Source organism: Polyodon spathula, chromosome 5 (assembly GCF_017654505.1).
Source record: "Polyodon spathula isolate WHYD16114869_AA chromosome 5, ASM1765450v1, whole genome shotgun sequence".
NCBI classification, from domain to species: Eukaryota; Metazoa; Chordata; class Actinopteri; order Acipenseriformes; family Polyodontidae; genus Polyodon; species Polyodon spathula.
Genome location: NC_054538.1, coordinates 2635851 through 2656978, shown reverse-complemented (window position 1 = coordinate 2656978; position 21128 = coordinate 2635851). Strand labels below are relative to the sequence as shown.

At 38.6% G+C, this 21128-nt stretch overlaps 1 long non-coding RNA gene across 2 annotated transcripts; it reads left to right on the top strand.

Moving 5' to 3' along the window:
• Nucleotides 1-276: 276 nt before the first annotated feature.
• On the top strand, nt 277-20745 carry LOC121315418. 2 transcript variants are annotated; one of them, XR_005950263.1, is made up of 4 exons: nt 277-543; nt 18392-18889; nt 19946-20034; nt 20464-20745. It is a non-coding gene; the product is annotated as an uncharacterized LOC121315418 (long non-coding RNA). The 2 variants fall into 2 exon arrangements; XR_005950262.1 differs by having other exon boundaries at nt 18392-18965.
• The last annotated feature ends 383 nt before the right edge of the window (nt 20746-21128 follow it).

Here is a 21128-nt window from a genome sequence, read left to right as displayed (position 1 = left end):
ATATATATATATATACTTATATTCACCCGTGAAAGAAACCGTGAAGACCGTGATATTTGTTTTCCGCATTATAATGAGTATGGCTACTGTAATGGAATTATGGCGCAAGTGGGAGTCACAACCCTACTGTGTTATAACCAATTTCGCACTATAACGAGGCACATCGTAATGGATGAGCATTATGTGTGTGTGTGTGTGTGTGTGTGTATATACGACATCGATACGGCATTTACGACACGGCGAGACCTGAGCCATGGGTCATGTGCGCATGCTCGGTGTCCGGACCGCAGTACCTGCCGTGTCTTCCTGACTCAGTCTAGATGGTTTTTTATGCATGTAACTGTTTTTGTTTTTTTTTAGAATTTATTTGCCTTTATCAATGACTGATAAGAGCAATGGACTCAAAACAAAACCTAAGCTGTGATCTCTGTCACATGACGAGGGGCTTAAGTTCAGGCGATCGTATTTCCTGCTAGGAGTGCCAGATACACACACTGAATACGTCATTGGAAAGCCCCGAGTCTGTACTTTTAAACAAGCCAGGTAAGTGTCTGTGTAATATGCGGGTAATCACCAGGCTGATTGTAAAGAGTTAAATAAATATTTACTTGAGTACAGTATACTGAGTCATTTTTGTAAAACTATATTAGCTGGGCGAAGAGTCAGGAACGTAACCCCAATTTATAACATTGTTCTAATGGGAAAATGTGCTTCGACTTACAACGCGACTTTCAGTAACCAATTGTGTCATAAGTGATATATATACATAAGGTGGCTCTCCAAAGTATTCACCCCCTTGAGTCAACATTTGGTAGAGGCACCTTTGGCAACAATTACAGCCATGAGTCTATTTGGATACGTCTCTACCAGTTTTGCACATCTGGACAATGCAATTTTTGCCCATTCTTCTTTGCAAAATTGCTCAAGCTCCGTCAAGTTGGATGGGACCTTTGGTGAACAGCAATTGTCAACTCTTTCCACATATTCTCAATTGGTTGAGGTCCGGGCTTTGACTGGGCCCCTCCAGGACATTGACCTTTTTGTTTTAAGCCACTTCAGTGTGGCTTTGGCTGTATGTTGGGGGTCATTGTCCTGCTGGAAGATGAATCTTCTCCCGTCCCAGGTCTCTTGCAGACTTCAGCAGGTTTTCCTCCAGGATTTCTTTGTACTTTGCTGCATCCATTTTGCCCTCTATCTTCACAAGCTTTCCAGGCCCTGAAGCAGAGAGGCATCCCCATAGCATGATGCTGCCACCACCATGCTTCACGGTAGGAATGGTGTTCTCAGGATGATGTGCGGTGTTAGGCTTGCGCCAAACAAAGCGCTTAGCGTTGAGGCCAAAAAGCTCTATTTTGGTCTCATCAGACCATAGAATCTTCTTCCACTTGGTCTCAGAGTCTCTCATATGCCTTCTGGCAAACTAGCTGAGATTTGATGTGAGTTTTTTTTCAACAATGGCCTTCTTTTTGCCACGCTCCCATAAAGGCCAGTTTTGTGAAGCATCCGGGCTATTGTTGCTGTATGCACAGTGTCTCCCAGCTCAGCCATGGAAGACTGTAACTCCTTTGGAGCTGCAGTAGGCCTCTTAGTGGCTTCCCTGATTAGTGGCTTTTTCTCCCAGATTCTCATTTTTGAGGACGGCCTGTTCTAGACAGATTCACAGTTGTGCCATATTCTCTCCATTTCTTAATAATGGACTTTACTGTGCTCCGGGGGATATTCAATGCCATGGAAATGTTCTTATATCCTACCCCTGATTGGTGCTTTTGAAGAACCTTATTCCGGATTTGCTTTGAATGTTCCTTCGTTTTCATGATGTAGTTTTTGTTAGGAAATGTACTAACCAACTGTGGGACCTCCCAGAGACAGGTGTATTTAACCTGAAATCATGTGAAACACCTTAATTGCACACATGTGGACTCCAATCAACTAAGTATGTGACTTCTAAAGACAATTGGTTGCACCAGAGCTTATTTAGGTGTGTCATAGCAAAGGGGGTGAATACTTATGCAATCAATTATTTTCTGTTTTATATTTGTAATTTAGAACAATTTGTAGATTTTATTTTTCTCTTTGACATTATGGACTTTTATGTGTTGATCAGTGGCAAAAACTCCTAATTAAATCCAATTTGGTTCCATGTTGTAATACAATAAAATGTGGAAAAGTCCAAGGGGGACGAATACTTTTGAGAGCCACTGTATATGTACACACACAGTGCCTATAGAAAGTCTACACCCCTTTGAACTTTTTTCACATTTTGTTGTGTCAGTTGTGTCAGATTTTTTTCCACTTATCTACACACCATACTCCACTATATAAAAAAATTATATATTAAAAATACAAAACTGAATGATCACAATTGGATAATTCTCCACCCCCAAGTTAATACTTGGTGGAAGCATCTTTGGCAGCAATTACAGCTGTGAGTCTGTTGGGATAGGGCTCTACCAACTTTGCACACCTAGATTTGACAATATTTGACCATTCTTCATTACAAAACTGTTCAAGCTCCGTCAAGTTCTTTGGGGAGTGTTGATAGACAGCAATCTTAAAGTCATGCCACAAATTTTCGATTGGATTAAGGTCAGGGCTCTGACTCGGCCACTCAAGGACATTTACCTTTTTGTTCCTTAGCCACTCCAGTGTAGCTTTGGCTGTGTACTTTGGGTCGTTGTCATGCTAAAAGGTGAACTTCATTCCCAGTTTCAGCTTTCTTGCAGAGGGCAGCAGGTATTCCTCAAGGACTTCTCTGTACTTTGCTCCATTCATTTTCCCTTCTATCCTGACAAGTGCCCCAGTCCTTGCCAATGAGAAACATCTCCATAACATGATGCTGCCACCACCATGCTTCACAGTAGGGATGTTGTTCTTTGGATGATGCGCTGTGTTGGGTTTGCGCCAAACATAATGTTTTGTATTGATGCCAAAAAGTTCAATTTTTGTTTCGTCACATGGCTACACAATCTCCTGAGTGTTTTTTTGCATGTTTCAAACTATATTCAAGGTGGACTTTCTTGAGTAATGGCTTCCTTCTTGCCACCCTACCATACAGGCCAGATTTGTGGTGCTTAGGATATTGTTGTCACAGGCACACTTTGACCAGTCTTGGCCATAAAAGCCTGTAGCTCTTGCAACGTTGCCATTGGCCTCTTGATAACCTCTCTGATCAGTCTCCTTCTTGCTCAGTCATCCCTTTTGGAGGGGTGGCCTGATCTAAGCAGGGTCTTGATGGTGCCATACACCTTCCACTTCTTAATAATCGTCTTGACGATGCTCCAAGGGATAATTTTTTTATACCCATCCCCAGATCTGTGCCTTTTAACAACTTTCTCCCGGAGTTCTTTTGAAAGAGCCTTGGTGCTCATGGTTGAGTCTTTGCTTTGAAATTCACTACCCAGACGAGGGAAGGGAACCTACAAGAACTGCTGAATTTATCCTGAAATCAGTGAATGACTACAATTTAACACATGTGGAGGCCACTTAACTTGATGTGTGATTTTGAAGGCAATTGGTTACACCTGATTTAGGATTGCTCTTACACGGGCGCTGGACACTTATCCAACCAAGCTATTTCAGTTTTTATTTTTAATTAATTTTCTACAAATTTCTAGAATATTTTTTTCACTTGGAAGTTGTGGGATAGGATGTGTAAATAAATGAAAAAAAAAACTATTTTAATGCATTTTAATTCCAGGCTATAATGCAACAAAATGTGAAAATTTTGAAAGGGTGTGCAGACTTTCTACAGGCACTGTAATTAGCTTAGTGAATGAAGCTAGCATTGGTTCTTTTTTGAGAACGGTGTGGCTTCCCCCTGCCACGCAGTAATTCTGGTCATTTACCGCCGTTTACTGAATGAGGTCCATAATGTGTTAGTGACATTGACATTGACCTAATATTTAGATTATGAGACTTTAAAAAAAAAAAAAAAAAAAAAAAAAAAAAAAAAAACAGTTCCCTTTTGATTTGTCTGTCGTAGTATTTGGTTTAGTAACACAGCAATATAGTGTTAGATTTTTCCGATAGCCCGTATAAAAACCATCTGTTGCCCTGTCACCTTGTTTCAGCCTCACATCCCTCATACAGATCTGTGCTGCTTGTTCAGAAGCCATTCAATAAGGTTATGCCATATTTGGCCCCAGAGAGGCTTTGTATTTGTTCACAGGAACTACCACTTGTTGTTAAAGGATACAATTCCACTTTATTAATACAAAATGAAACGGCTTAAGAGTGCTTAATGGACCTTTTCATTTGTTCGGTTCTAGTTTGAGAAATGTGGCATGTGCTTTCCCCTTTCAATAAATCCAGTTAATTATAAACATATGCCCCAGTGGCTCTCAGATAAACTACTACATTAATGAGGTTCATAGAGGTTGGATGAAAAATGTTTTTAGACTGCGTGTTCCATTTCTATTTTGAAACTCTTGTTGAGAAAATGTTGTAGCCATATTATAGCAATTCAAATTCAGCCTTGGATTATTCTGCCACTGTTCATTGCCATGCTTGTAGGGTTTTATTAGAATAGCATAAGCCAGGCTCTACAAACGTCAGCAAACAACCTGAACCATTCTTCAACCAGTCAAATAGAAAACCAAATTAGGCATTTAATGAAATGACCAGTCTCCAAATATATTAGTATATATTGACTCTGCTAGTTAAAAGTCTAGATCATATCTTTAAGAAGTGGTATAATAATATGGCAAAGGCTTATACTGTTCCCTGGTGAAATGCAGTTTTGTGACCCTAAAGGTGCAGAACATTAATTAATTATTTAAAATAAAGTAATTGTGTGGGTTTTTCGGGTTTTTTGTTACCACTGTGAATGTTTCGAAGGTAATTTTTGCAAAGCTAGTATTTCATTTTACTTTAACTGGTTTTTCATAAACATACCCTTCACTGGTAATATAAGCTTTTATGGAACACAAATGCAGTAATCTCTTAATTGTTACTTTAGAAATTGTTGTTCAAAAATTTAGGTTTATCAGCTGTCATTTCTTTCTTAATTCACTGACCATTGATCGTCAGGTACTATAGTAGACTGTTTGTTGTAGGAAAAAATCACATGTGCCTGTCAGGCATTTTCAACCTTTTTTTTTTGCATAGGCTGATTAGTCTCTCAGGCATTTGTGTTTTATCTCTGACATACAGTATATTATTACCATTGTACACTTGATGCCCGTGGTGCACACACACACACACACACACACACACACACACACACACACACACGCATCAGTCTAGCCTGTGGAGGCGCTACAGATGTGAGGATTCATGTCTTGGTATGAACAACAGAAGGATTCTATAAAATTAGTTCTCCTGAGGCAGTTACTTAGTGAAACCCAGTAAACATATTTTGTCTCGCTGAAACAAAAGACTACGATGGACTTTGTCAAGGTTCAAAAGAACTACTTGTGGCAGTGAATGGTTTAAAAAAGCTGTTACGAAAAAAACAAAAACACTTCTGTTGGTACTACGTTGTTGAAATGTAAGACAAGTTTAAATTACACAGCATGCTTGTTTATTTAGTTTTAAAGTAATTATTTTATAGAATTGAATTTTTTATTTGAAATCCCAGAAAACTAGCAACACTTAGCTGCCATTATTTAATATTAATGCGTGGAATAAATTAGCGATATTGCCTTGTGATATTTCTAGCTGCTAGACACACGACTTAGTGTACAGGGAAATTGTGAGCTCTGATGGGCTGAATAGCATAATCCCGTCATAAAATGTCTTATAATCTTGTAGCTTTGTAGTATTTATTTATTTATTTTTCAAGATTTTGCTAGGAGCATCACTGTCAAATGAACTCATTTTAAAACATTCTTCTGTCTTTATAATATATTGTATTGCATATATCTCCACTAAACGCTCATTTGGTTTACATTACTAGTTTCTGTATTTTATTCATGCATATTCTAGTTACATGCAATGACACCTGGTTCGTTACAGCGAAAAGACAATCAAAATGAACGATAAACTGTTGGAGTAATTTAATGAGATGAGATAGTGTATGCAGTATTCTGTCTTTGCTTTATCAAATTCGTTAAATTAATACGCAGTACAAAAAGCAAAAATCCCGAATTGAAGCTGAACTTTTATTCAAAATCAGTCTGACATGAATCATTCAAAGAGTACCGAATCATAATCCAACATGCAAGACTCCCAAACTGAGCTTTTATTCCAAATCAACCCTTCTTGAAAAGTTTGACATGAAAAATTAATCAGATCCTCAAGTATTTTTATTGTTGTTGTTGTTTTTTTCTTTAATCAATTTTGCTTTGTTGCATGGTTGCTGAACAAGCCAAAAATCAGAGGCTTTTTGACAACCTATATTCACGAAGGAGATATGCCTGCGTTAATCCTTTTTTCAAAATATCAATATGGTTTCCAGCTTTGTTGCAACTTGAAATGATTTTCATTTCAGAGGCATAGTTAGACAGTGCGCGCTTTTTATTTAGACAAAAGAGTTGACTTCACTGTGGAGGTGGTGTCCCGTGCGTACAGACCGGGATGTTGACAGTGTGTTGACTTCACTGTAGAGGTGGTGTCCCATGTGTACAGATCGGGATGTTGACAGTGTGTTGACTTCACTGTGGAGGTGGTGTCCCGTGCGTACAGACTGGGATGTTGACAGTGTGTTGACTTCACTGTTGAGGTGGTGTCCCGTGCGTACAGACCGGGATGTTGACAGTGTGTTGAGTTCAGTGTGAAGGTGGTGTCCCGTGCGTACAGACCGGGATGTTGACAGTGTGTTGACTTCACTGTTGAGGTGGTGTCCCGTGCGTACAGACCGGGATGTTGACAGTGTGTTGACTTCACTGTGGAGGTGGTGTCCCGTGCGTACAGACCGGGATGTTGACAGTGTGTTGAGTTCACTGTGGAGGTGGTGTCCCGTGCGTACAGACCGGGATGTTGACAGTGTGTTGAGTTCAGTGTGGAGGTGGTGTCCCGTGCGTACAGACCGGGATGTTGACAGTGTGTTGACTTCACTGTGGAGGTGGTGTCCCGTGCGTACAGACCGGGATGTTGACAGTGTGTTGAGTTCACTGTGGAGGTGGTGTCCCGTGCGTACAGACCGGGATGTTGACAGTGTGTTGAGTTCAGTGTGGAGGTGGTGTCCCATGCGTACAGACTGGGATGTTGACAGTGTGTTGACTTCACTGTGGAGGTGGTGTCCCGTGCGTACAGACCGGGATGTTGACAGTGTGTTGAGTTCAGTGTGAAGGTGGTGTCCCGTGCGTACAGACCTGGATGTTGACAGTGTGTTGACTTCACTGTTGAGGTGGTGTCCCGTGCATACAGAACGGGATGTTGACATTATATGATAGTTTTTAGTTTTTTATATTTAGGGCCTAGGAGCCAGGTTCGTTATAGCATGTATAAAGTATATTCAAGGTATGAACTCCTGTTCTTGTCATAGCCTCTTTTCAATTTTGTCTAAAAGTCACCTGTATCAATTTAAATATATGGTGCTATAAAATGTGTGTATGCTAAAACTCAGCAAGCAAAACTTACAGTTTCTGGATACCTGTAAAATAAAAGCCACCAACAGAAAAGGCCCACATTTTTACTGCAATTCCAATGCACATAATTTACTTTGAAACCAGTGGCCAAGTATGGGCTGATATTGAGTTATAAAACATTGTTATTACATTAGTATCAAGAATTTAAAAAATGATGGTATTGTATAACATTTACCTCTGTGTGCTGACATTTGAAAGAATTACTAAAGCCCCTTTCACACTGGCACTCCTAGCCAGGTTCTGGCTACACGGGTCGCAATAACCACTTACCCAGGTTGTAACCGGGTTGCCCTGGGTCGCAGCAACCTATCTCAGGTTGTGAGTCAACACGCTTTGACCCATGTCGAGCAAGACAAGATGCGTGATGGCCGTTTGTAAGCTGACAAACAGCCATGCCCGCATGAAGGTTTCACTTCTGCAAGGAAACTTCTATTGATTCTGTTTAGCTTCTTCCGAGGCATTTGTACGTGCATTGTGTATTTGCTTCTGTCACCCAGGTCGATCCTACTTCTTCAAAGGAACGTTCTCTGCCTTCATCAAAGATACTCGCTGCCAAACATTCTATGATGAATGTTTGGCATTCAGAGCATGAGTGAAGTACCCATTGCTATGGAAACTATCTGATACAATCTACCAAGCAGCATGCCTGTCTGCTTATTTAAAATACTGCCTCTCTGCTGGTCAACACCATTAGAGCTCTGCCTGTCCAAAAGAAATGTGAGTAAGAACAAGTACTTTGTTCTAGAAACTGCTGTTTCTCCACTCAAGTAATTGAGTGCAGCTTCTGAGATCCATCAGAATTGGGTACTCATGGTCTTGTATCTCCCAATGACTGCATCGGCTAAAGTGTCCTGCTCCTGCTTGCAAGATTGCGGACCTGTTTGAACTTCCCGTTGCTGACGTCACCACAACACACCCAGCTGCAACTAACTAATGAGATGGGACCCTGCTGACTGCATCACTGGGAACCTTGTCAGCTAACTGTTAAATATAAACTCTGCTTTTCATATTACTTCAATTGGCACATAGATTAAGCATTTGATTCCTTATCTAAATAATGTTTGTTGAAATGTATATTAATCCAAGTTGCATATTCTGAATTCAAAAGTTATCTGTAAAGTTCAGAATTATTTTCAAAACTCTCCTGCTCACCTACAATGCCCTTCATCACACAGGTCCTGAGTACCTCCTCAACCTGCTGACCCGCTATGTCCCTGCCTTCAAGCTGAGGACCTCCGACTCCCCAAGCAAAAGTGCACCACACTTGTAAAACGCTAGTTCAGTTTCATGGCTCTGACTCTTTGGAACTCTCTCCTAGCTTTGGTGCACGAAGCTCCCACCGTCGCTCGCTTTAAACCAACGCAGGAGCCACCTGTTCTGTCTTGCTTTCCATACTCTTTAAGCATGATATCTGCTATTAGGTGCTGTGTTGTTACTATGATGTATTATGCACTTTTCTCTGTATTTAATGTATTATGCTTTTTTTCTGTATTATGCATTTCTCTGTTTTTAAAATATTATGGATTTTCTTGTGTTGTTGCATCTTGTAAAAAGCATTTTGTGACAGTGGTCCACTATGGAAGGCGCTATATAAAATAAAGATTGATTGATTGATTGATTGATTTTATCTTTTACCACACACTGCACTAATTAATAATCCAGTTTAATATTGTATTGATGTTTCATTTTCACCAGGATTGATGGCTCTGAACTCAATGGATATTACTCTCTAGAGTCCATTGTGTATTCCTACTGAGATTATTTCCATTTCAGGGCACTAATCGGAATACACTTAAAACAAAATTAGTAGTTGTGATTAATTCCCTAGATAACTAAATTAAGTAAATATCCACTACAAACTGTAACCCCAACAATAAAAATAGTAAAATAAGCTTTTTTTTTACTTTTACAATAAAAGGTGTGCCTTAATTAGAAGTGTGACAAGAATTTAAAAGAAACCGCTGAATGATTAACTAATAACTTGTAGTGCTTGGCACACAGTATCGGCAAGCATCTTACACAGCTGCCTGGTTTGACATTCACAAGCATGCTGTTGGTTGTTTAATTAGGCTTTGGCTGTTTACACTTGTCACGGATCATCAGTAGCGTTGTGTTTTTGCTGTCACTAATTAGTTGACTAATGAAATAGTTAGTGCCTGCTAACTGATTGCACAGCTAAGTGTAATGGATGGTTTAGTTGTTGTCTTGAGCGATCTGTCTTTGCCTTCAGTGTTGGTTTGTATGGGCTTCCTCCAGCTGTTAGCCCTGTTATCAGGTCAGCTCCAAACGGCTGCACTACAGCTTACCATGTGTTTAGTGTCAATGGGTCCCCATCACTCAAATTGTTTCCTTACCTTTTTTTAAAAAAAAATGAATAGGGAGACGGTTGTGACAGTGATGAATCTTGACGATCTTGGCCACTAGCTTGTGTTAAGTCATGGTCACAATGGGCACTGTTATTGACTGATAACAAGGATAAATTGATAATTGGGTCAAGTTCAACATTACAATGAGGGTTGTTGTTAGGCTTTAGTGATTTACCAATTGCCATATAGTCTCCAACTGGCAGAAGATTGATAGGTCCACAGCAGGGAAGGTTTACACACTGAAGGTTTAAGTATTTCAATACTTTAATATTAGACTTGTAAACAGATTGTTTTTAACCTAATGTAGTAACAGATTTCATGTTTTCAAATGATAATACATTTTTGCTGCACATAGGATTGGAAATACATTAAATATGGAATTATTTTGTTTAGCTACAGATATTTTAAAGAACAAGTTGGAAACACAAACCTAAACATGTACTGAAGTGGGACTTCTTTTATATCTCTTTATACTTGTTTATTGGCTGAACTCATGAGACATTAACAATGCATTTTGTATTATTATTATTGTCTAGTGTTTTGTATATTTTTTACTAGAGCAGGTGCCATATTTGAGATGATTAAATACTGGACAGATGTATAGCTTTTGTTTTAGGTTATGTTAGAACATTCAATGCTTTCCTTTATTTTAAAAATGACAGTCATATTCTATGCTTATAGGTCAGCAAGCGTCTGTGTACATTTTCTTACTGCTGCATATTCTACTACCGCTAACCCTTGTTGTAACTTCACTATCTCTCTCTTCTTCTTTTTTTCTTTGTATCCACAGCAACCCCAAATCCCTACTGCAGCTGTGGGTCTCTCTCACATCAGAAGGTGCAAATGTCTCGAATTGCAGGATTTGTCTTGTTGTCATGTGGTAATGACAGTGATAATTGTAGTAGGTCAATAATGACGGTGTAAAATTGGACAGATTAAATGTAGTTAGTTTCATTTTACCAAAAGTGTTTGGGTTATAGATTTTCTGTTAATAAGATTTAGTGATATTCGGCATACACCTCTTTACCAAACACACTGTATAACAATTACTGTATATACAGCATTAAATGCAGTGTATATTTGATTTAAACACTGGCTAGTTTGCACCAGTAATCCCAAGGGGAGTGTTGATGGGTCACATGTATTTGCACAGAGGGCTTAATTTCTCTAATCCATACTTTAATATATATCTAAATATTTTGCTGTATTTATATGTAGATTTTTATAAACTCACACAGGATAGATTTTGAGATTGAAATTGCAAACTTCGTTCATGTTTTTTTGTTTTTTTTCTTAAAGCACAGGTTCATAGTTTTTATTGAAATATGTACCTGAGCTTGGAGTTGAATTATGTTCCTTTCTATACTGTGATGTTTGTTCTTTCAATGAAAGCTTGTGACACATACAGTGACTGGTGAACAACTTGATTGGTTTGGATGCTTTTACTAATTGAAATGAGTTGCACATTTTCTTCAGATGAATTTCACTGATCTGATTAATGCTAATTATGGACTGCCTTACCTAGAGTAACATTGGATAGTCCAAGATTAGTACTAAACAGAGTCTGTGAACCTGGCTTTAAGCTGGTACCCCTGACACACAGTAGGCATGCATTGGTGTTAAACAAACACTTGGTGAGTCACAGAGTCTAAAGCTTGAACCAGTCTTCCTGCCTATTACTCTAATGTCTTAAACCCTGTTCACAATACCCACCGCATATTCAGGTCTGCAACCCTGTTCACATTTGTGGTTTAAGGCGCCTTTGGGCCTTCATATATGTGACTAAGTAGCAGGCCTAAAATGTGGTAACTTTATTTTTTATGGAACAATAGCCTGCATTGAGAATATAAGAGCTACAATGGCCGATCAAGAACAAGGTAGTAATTATGTGGAATGTTTTAAGGAATTGTTAACTTTACTCCTGACGAGGAGGTGAATTTACAAATAGAAGGGATGGTGAGTGATGATGTCATTTATGGGCAAATCGCCATTGCAGTGAAAATGATCTGTTGACTGACAGGCTTAAAAGTTGTACTCGCATGATCTCTTTGGCTGTATGATAGGGTTATGATTGTATCATACCAGCGTAGATTGCGCGGTTTTGTGCTGTGTGAATGGGTATGATGAAGAGTTTTTTGACGGCTCAGTAGCACCATTTGTGTGTGAAAGGGGCTTTAGTTTTCTAACTTTACAATCAAAACTGCATTTTCTTTGTGTCCTTTTTTAACTCCAATTGTATCATTTTTTATTATATCTTTTAATTGTTCTCTTTTTACAAACAGGCTTTCTCTAATTTTACAGTTAAAACCACATTTTTGGTCTCTTATAATTTCAGTTTTGTTAAATTTTGTATTATACTTCATTTAATGGGGTTCAATTTTTCTTTTTTTTTATTGTGTGAAGCACTTTGGGATCCTTGTGATGAAAGGTGCTATAGAAATGTGCATTGTTAAATGACTAGAAATAGTGTATTTTGCTTTATTAAAAACTGGTTAAATGCTTGTCCTTAATCTGTTCTCTTAAATTCAGATATAATAGGCTGTATGATGCTAATATTTTTGTCTGCTTCTGTAAGTAAGAAAGATGATGCATCTTTGCAACAATAACTGCTTTCTATAGAACTTGATAATAGATGATAACATCACTCTCATTTCAACTCATGGATCCATGCACTCTGAAAATGGGAAGTTTCTGTCTACCAGGTAAGCTTGTTTTTTATTGGATAGAAAAGGGTAGCTTGGAACATTACTCTGGGTTTAATCTATGCTTCCAGTACTTTGCTCAATTGAGAAGGTGCTTTTGTGTGGTGGCCTGTTGTTCACTGGAATGTGGACTGGGATCAAGAGATTTTGTTCACAAAGCTGTCCTAACAGCAATACAGGAATCTGTGATGCATTCGACTGGTGGGACCAGAGTAAGGATGGATATGGAAAACAGCAGATAAATGAATCCTGTTTTAAATACCATTATACACAGCTGGAACAATTACTATATTCACACATTGTTTTGAGATTCAGCTTTTATTAGGGAGCTCCCCTAAATCCCTTGTTTAGAAAGATACAGGGTATTGATGTTTGAGAGGATAGCTGTCTGCCACGTGGGTGAGTGCATTCGCTGCTGAGTGGCAGGCAGGAGATGGAGATGGAGATGGAGGTTGAGGTTGATACCCCCCGCAGGCAAACAGAATTTATTTACATATCAACACACTGAACAGCTCATGTGACACGACCAGCAATGGTTGCGCACGGAGCACATACAACACAGTGTATAAAAACTTTGGTGGGATCTGCAATCTCTGAACTAATCTTCTTTGCTCAATAATAAACCACCATTGCTGAAGAGCTTGATCATGGCAGATAAACAGTTAGACCAGATATGTGACAGGCAGATACACCATAGATTACTGTATATAATATAAGTTACTACACTGTTTTAATGCTTAGCAGGAAAATCAGCTTTGCTAAAGATAAATTAAACAGTCTAGTAGCGAATATACTTTTCATGTTGAATGGTCATTTAAGTTAACATAACAGTTCCCTAATATTTCAACATGGTGCTATAATTGTTGATGGTAAAGTTTATTGTGAGAGAAGAACTGCTAAGGTTCTATGGAACTTTGCTTGATTTAGAACAGATTTTATATTATGCTTCTGAAATCAAGTTCCATCTCATCTGCTTTCCATGTTTACAGCTTTAGATACAGACAAAGAAATTGATGGTATTTAAGGGAGAAAGTAATTACAAATCTTTTTTTATTAGTGGAAAGCTCAAGAGAGGCAAACACCAGTAAAATACAGGCATATTTTGGTTGGTTTAGATAAAAGAAAATTAAATCACAACACAAAAGAAAAATGCAAAGCCTTTTTATCAAAATAATTGTGAAATATTGCTGTTCTGTTTAAATATTCTGTCCTCTAGTGTTGGTTAATACATAATGAAATGGAATAAATATCTCTCTGCAATGCAAATGAGATTGTAATAAACACAACCAAAGGGGCACCACTTGAACTGAATGTCATTGGCAGACATTCGGAGCGCCTTTTTACAAAAGCCAATACATTTCCATTGTAATTCTATGTTGAAAAGGGATGAACAGGGGCTAAATTAACATGTATTTCCAAAGATGATACTTGTATTGGAAAGCAGTAACCAAGCAGTTCAGGCTATGAAATACTGTTTTGCATCCCAGCAATGCAATCAACAGTGTGCTACCAGTGGAGAAGGTTCCTTAGGGGCTAATCTGAGCACATCAGTCCAATACCCAACTGAAAAATGTAAAACAAGAAGGTAGCACATCTTTATTAAAATATTCTGGCGAATATCAACCTTCATGTAACTAAACACAATGAATAATAATAATCTTTATATAGCACCTTTCACAGTGGACCACCATCACAGAGCACTTTACAAGATACGAGACTAGGGTGTGTTAACTATGCATCAGCTGCACAGCCACTTACAACAACACCTCACCTGAAAGACGGAGCACAAGGAGGTTAAGTGACTTGCTCAGGGTCACACAATGAGTCAGTGGCTGAGCTGGGATTTGAACTGGGGACCCCTGGTTACAAGGCCATTTCTTTAACCATTGAATAGGGCCTGTTTGTACATGGATGTTACAATTGTTCAGTCATTACAAACCTATCTAGTCATGTAAATTGAAGGTAAATTTCACCACTGGTGGTAAATGATTAGAAATTAATAATTATTAATTATTAAATTATTACTTGTATTAACTAACTGCAGATCTAGCAGCTTTTGGTACGTTTGCTTCATTAAAATATTTCATTTATGGTACAGAAAGGAAGAGAGAAAGAAAGACGTTCACAGCATATACCTTCTAAAAGATACTGCTTGGGTGTTTTTGTTGGTATTTACAAATATCTTAATGAAGAAAAATTGGCACCTCCTATATTTCACTTTTTCCTTAAAATAAGAAGAGACTATTTAGGACCCTAATAAATGACCAGCTAGATGTTTGTCTATCTGCAGTGAAAGCACACAGCATGATGGCAGGGTTGAGGCACCAGGGGACCACCACTGGCTTCCAGATATCTAATTAACCCCTGCAGTCCGTTGTTAAAAACATTACCTCTAGCACTTTGTTCCCTCCCTGCAGCCACTGCTTTAATGATAAGGACTTTGTACACAGTGTGCATTCCTCCCAAAGGTACAAAGACATTCATTCAAGTCAAGCCAATGTTAGTTCACCTACATACCACTTTATAAGGCGGCCCTTTATACTGTGGAACAGGTTACAAGGCAGTACGCTCATGGCTCCCATTTGCCCCATAATTCCATTACTCCAACACTAATATTCTCATTATAAGGCAGAACACAAATAGCAGGGTCTCTTAACTATGGCTACTGACGACAGCATTATAAAGGGGGGGCACTATAACATTCATTCGGATTCTGGCTACACTGAACCATCAGTTGAAATTTGAAAGTCCTACTAATTGTACTTTTTAATTGCTGTAGCGTCGTATACAAATCATATGTCACCTGTTTACTAGTTTTCAAATGCTGGTGTCTGTTTTGGCAATTCATAAACAGGTTAAGTTTGGTAAAATGAATTCTAAAGCTTGACAGACCATTACTGCTGCCACTGCTATAATGACAAGTTCAATTCGAAAGAGTGCAGTTACAAGAACTACTCCAGTGCCACAAAGTAGAATCCAGTCATTGGCAGACTGGCCTGATTGCTTCAGTTCTGTACAATATAGTTTTCAGCAATGCATTAGTGTATGCTTCTACAGTATGCTTCCATTATTCTGTTATATCATGCAATAATCTTGACAGCTTTGTTATTTACTGTACCAGTGAAGTCATTCAGAAAAACATATCCTTTTTGTTAATACAATTAGAGCAACTACCCAGATTGGATTAGCTTGTTTTGTACTTTCCAGCCCTGTCCATTGAGTGAAAGGCAGGAATTTATTTGTCAGCAGTTATTGATTTCTTGATTGCTGTATGCTCTGGAAACAGCAGTTAAGTCGTTGTAATCTGCTATTATTTCACTGTCAGTTCATTGATTAAAAAATTATTTCTTCTAATCATTCAGCCCTTACCAGCAGGGAATGCAGAGGAGTGAAACATGGTTCTCTTTTATCAGAAACTGTCCTAGTTAGTTAGCAGGCGGTGACATCTGAAACTTGCCTGTGCTAAATAAAAAGCGCTTTGTGATGGTGGTCCAATATGAAATAAAGATTAATTGATTGATACAGTACATTTCCAACACACCCCTCCAGATTCAAGTCTGCACATGCAGTTTACTGTTGTAGGGATCTCGGTTCCTGCAGGCAAGCGCATCACACAGGGTGAGGCAATCCACACACAAGCGGAGGGCAGGCGCAAACCCGGGACCTCTTGCACTGATACTGCTGTACAAAAGAGCCGGCTCCTTTGCAAGGAGCGTATACTGGGCTTATGTCTCTGTATGTGATTACGTAGCCTACCAGCCCTGCTGCTGCCTTCTCCAGTGCATGCTACACTCTCCCCTGCCAGCCTCAAGTGCGCCCCGGACTTGCACACTAGGCTACAGTCTGACGAGTGCGTGCCGGGATACCTGCGTCCACTTCTGACACCAATGTAGCAATATAGGTTCCCGCAGGGAGGAGAATCACACAGGGCAAGGCAATCCACACACAGATGGAGGGTGGGCACGAACCCAGGACCTCTCACACTAAAGCATAGCGCCGATACAGAGCTGTCGGTCAGCCCAGATCAAAGGTAGACTAAGCAGTATCCTCAAACGTCTTCACTCTGATGATGAAGACTGTCAGGAAACTTATATCTGGCTTCATGAACACTGTCCTCATGCTGAGGGTATGATGTTATTATTTGTACATGCTTTATTATTCATATCACTCCCACTGTATAATTGCTACTTCATGAATTCAAATGAAATCTTTCATCTGTATATCTGCGTCTCGGTTTATTTTGTTTGTGTGTGGGGGCGGGAGTAGTGTGCTGATGAAAAGGATGATTGAATTAATTTACTAATTCTTACCTTGGAAAAAGATGATGGGTGGGTCTTGATTAACCTTATTAAATGCACTAATTAGGGGGTTATTTAATTATCAGGGAAGTAGCATGATTACCAGAGAATGCTAATGAATACTGAACACTAAAATACTTAGAGAAGCTGGAACAGTTCTAATTTTGGAAAATTTGGCAGTTTTGCTTGCTTTAGTCATTCCCACAAAAAAAAATTCCGGGGATAGACATGTGCCACTCCCCGAAACACAACTCTGTCATGCACCTGCCAGTATATTGTCATACCCAGTGAATAACATTGTACATGTTTTACTGAAATTACGAAAATAATATTTAATACAACAAATTTCTGCTTCTGTTACATTCTTCTCCTAGCCCATGTTTATCAGCACATACTTATTATAAATATCTTCTCTGTTTTTTTTACATGTTGGGGCTAGCAATTTAGTATCTTTTGTTCCTTTCCCTGTTGGATGTTTCTTGGATAGGGCTATTGGATAATATATAACAGTACCCATCAAGAAAGAAGAGGGTAATAAAACTGATTATTACAAAAGTAAAGCCTGTTTGTGTAATACAAAAGCAGGAAGGGAGTAATACATTATATTGTTGCATTGGTGTTCTTCCAGTTTGGCAGGGATAGCATTAATAATATCCCTTCCAGATACAGGTGCAGACTATGGCTGGGACTTAATTGTTTAAATAATGATCAATTAAGCCCAGCCACAGATGTATATAAGGAGCAGTTTCTCCACTAGTGGGAGACAAACCCTGGGAAAGAAGCAGAGCAGAGCAGGGCAGGGTAGGGTAGGGTAGGGCAGAGCAGGGTAGGGTAGGGTAGAGCAGAGCAGAGCAGGGTACAGCAGAGCACAACGCTTGACAACCTATGTTCACGACAGAGATATGCCTGCATTACTGCCTTTTTCAAGCAATCTATATAGTTTCGAGCTTTGTTGCAACATGAAATGATTTTTGTTTCGGAGGCAGATTTTTTTAAGAAAAAAGAAGTGGCATCCAGTGCGTACAGACCGGGATGTTGACAGTGTGTGTTTATATTATTATTATTATTAATTTTTTTTTTTTATTTGGGGTGCAGGGACCAGGTTTGTTATAATGAACGGCATCATAGCAAGGGTGTACTGTATCACTCAAAACTGCATGTATGCAAGCACTTATTTTCTCAGTATTTGGATAATGACATCACTATTAAAATGATTTGTTTGATAGATAAGGTTTTAAAACTAAGTATAGTGTCTACAACAGATATTCTGACATTGCTACATTTCTTATTTTTGTTTGTATTGAATTGGAATGTTGCAAAGAAAAAGCTACTTATATGCACTGTACAAAACCACACAGGTCCTGAAAATTTAGAAACTCTGGTATTCAAAATGAATAATATCTTATTCAGAAAAAAAAAAAAAACCTGTATAACTAAAGTTTTGTAATTAAATAAACAACATATAATAATGTCCTCCTATCTTTTTTTTTCTTCAGGTCGAAAAACTTTGGTGCAGGGGGCAAGTGCCAGTGACTCATCATTTTTCATGGCAGGCCAGGTCCCTGGTAGCACAGCCCGCCAGTGACTCATCATTTTTCATGGCAGGCCAGGTCCCTGGTAGCACAGCCCGCCAGTGACTCATCATTTTTCATGGCAGGCCAGGTCCCTGGTAGCACAGCCCGCCAGTGACTCATCATTTTTCATGGCAGGCCAGGTCCCTGATAGCACAGCCCGCTTGATAACTGCAGTTACTTGCTATTTAGGTGGTGGAGGCAGTAGGGTGGGATCTTGCTTTCAAGCCACTTCCAAACAATCAAACAGCATTTTACAAAAACAGACAATTGTGTAACTGTGTCCCCATCCCTCCTATCCAATTTAATTATGTTGCATTGAAACCATTTATTTTGAAATACCCCAAATAGCTCTGCAATGCTCAGAAAGACCAGGGAGTGCTTTCCTTTTATAACCAGCAGAGCACATGTACTTCTTCCAAGGTAGATTCTTCAGTAAATTCTCTTACGTTCCTTGTTGCTAGACGACACTGTCTGCCTAACAGCATCAGAGCAATGTGTGAGTTAAACAGTATTAGAACGAATTTCATTTTACTGATAATGTTTCTGAACATTACAAGTGTGTGCATATATGTGTGCATATTATCCTTTTCACCCGTGAAAGAAAAAAAAAGAAAAAAAAAGAACACATTGATCTTGTGTGTGTGTGTATAAACACACACTCACCCTTTCATAACCCTTAAATAGTGGGGAATAATCACCCCTCGTTACAAGAATGTGCTACACGATAAACAAAAGGCGCATATATAATCAGTATGGCATTACCTAATAATGGTTCACCCTCAGTGTTGGATGACACAATATTTGGTTAAGGCTGATATTGCTAACGTGTAACATTACCTACTTGTAATTGTGTGTGTGTGTGTGTGTGTGTGTGTGTGTGTGTGTGTGTGTGTGTATAATATATACTGTATACCTGTGAGCTAACTGTGAAAACCAGAGCAACAGAGCACTGGAACCCCTGGCCTTCGTATCTCTGTTCACTGAAACTGTCTGAGGGAAGTGCTCTATTAGGATATGTACAGGTTTTAACAGCCTGTTATTATATATGTATATAAAAAGCTTAAGCCCTAATAACCCCAAAACAGATGTGCTATAGTGTGTAAACATGTTTAAGCAGTGGTCTAATCTGTGGACAGTGGAGAAGCTGGTCATCAGGCTTTTCAATTCTGATTAAAGATGGATTCTTCACTGGCTCTTGCTACAGCTCTCAATTAAGCCACTTTAAATGTAATTACTGAAGCTGGCTGAACATCAATAACAGCCATTACAATAAATGATTGACCACACACTGTTCTAGGATTGTTTTATGAACAAACAATGACAAAATAAAATTAAACAAAACACAGGCAGGTGCAAATATATATATATATATATATATATATATATATATATATATATATATATATATATATATATATATATATATATACTGTCTAATGAGAGTTCCACGAGGTAACTGGCTTGTTGTTTTTTCAGCTTTCAAGAAAACGTGGCGCCTGGCCATACATCATGATCACTTTATTGATTTCAAAAATGAAGTGCACCGGATCATGGCAGCCAGGCAGGTAGGGTCTGTTTACTGAACTGACATTTCCTTTCTCAGAACAGACCATGCGTGCATGTCTGCAGTCACAAAACAGAAGGATCAGGAAACGCTGTGTAAAGCACAGGACAAAACAGAGACATCTGCACCCAAGTAGTGCTTGCTGTTGTAAATGCATAGATGAAAGGTGTTCTTGATAGGACTTCAAGGAGCATACTTCAGAAACGGCAATGATACTGTTTATATACAGTATATTACTGGCAACCCAGCTGCCAGTTTTTTTACCATAAAAACAATAGCATTTATTTTTTTACAGTGTAGCGCTTGGTGGAATGCTACTCCTTGTGAAGTGACTTTACTTTAACACGCCACACATGTACACATTATTCAGTTTTGCTGTTAGTGCCAGAGACAGAGTGATAACGTAAAGCATCATTTTCTTTGCTTCCAGGATCCAGGATCCTTTTCAATTAAAGAAATATTTTCAACAGGTAGTGGAGGAAGAACGATCTGAAGATCCAAAGGAAACCCTGAAGATGAAATTTGAGGCGTGCAATTACAGAAACCCTGTGGAGAGATATATGTTAAATTACCTGAAGTACAACAGGTACCATCTGCCTATGTAGGCATGGGAAACCATTTAAGTGTATGTTTTAAAATGGGATAAAAACAGTCAAGTGTGTTGACAGCGACTGTAATTGTTCATAAAAAATAAAAATAAAAACTAAACTAAAAAAACAACCTGATTTACATTTTGTCTCTCAAATTGTCTGCAATTGTTATGGTTACTGCTTACAATAGTTTTGTGCCACTTCTTGAATTATGAAAAAATCTCATTATATAATATGGAATATTTTCAATTAATTCTGAACTATCATGAGTCAGGTAAATCAAATAAGTTATTGATATTTTGCTTCAGGGCGATTTTCAGTACAGTATCTGTTTTTTATACACTGTAAAGATTTTATCAAACATATATATTAAAAAAGCAGTACTTTTCAGCCTGTATTATTTCCCACATTAGCTCTAAACATGTTTTGAAAGCTAGTGCAATTGCTAACTTCCTCCTGTAGAGGGTGCAAGACCATTCTCTGTCTATCAGTGCTGCAGTATGCG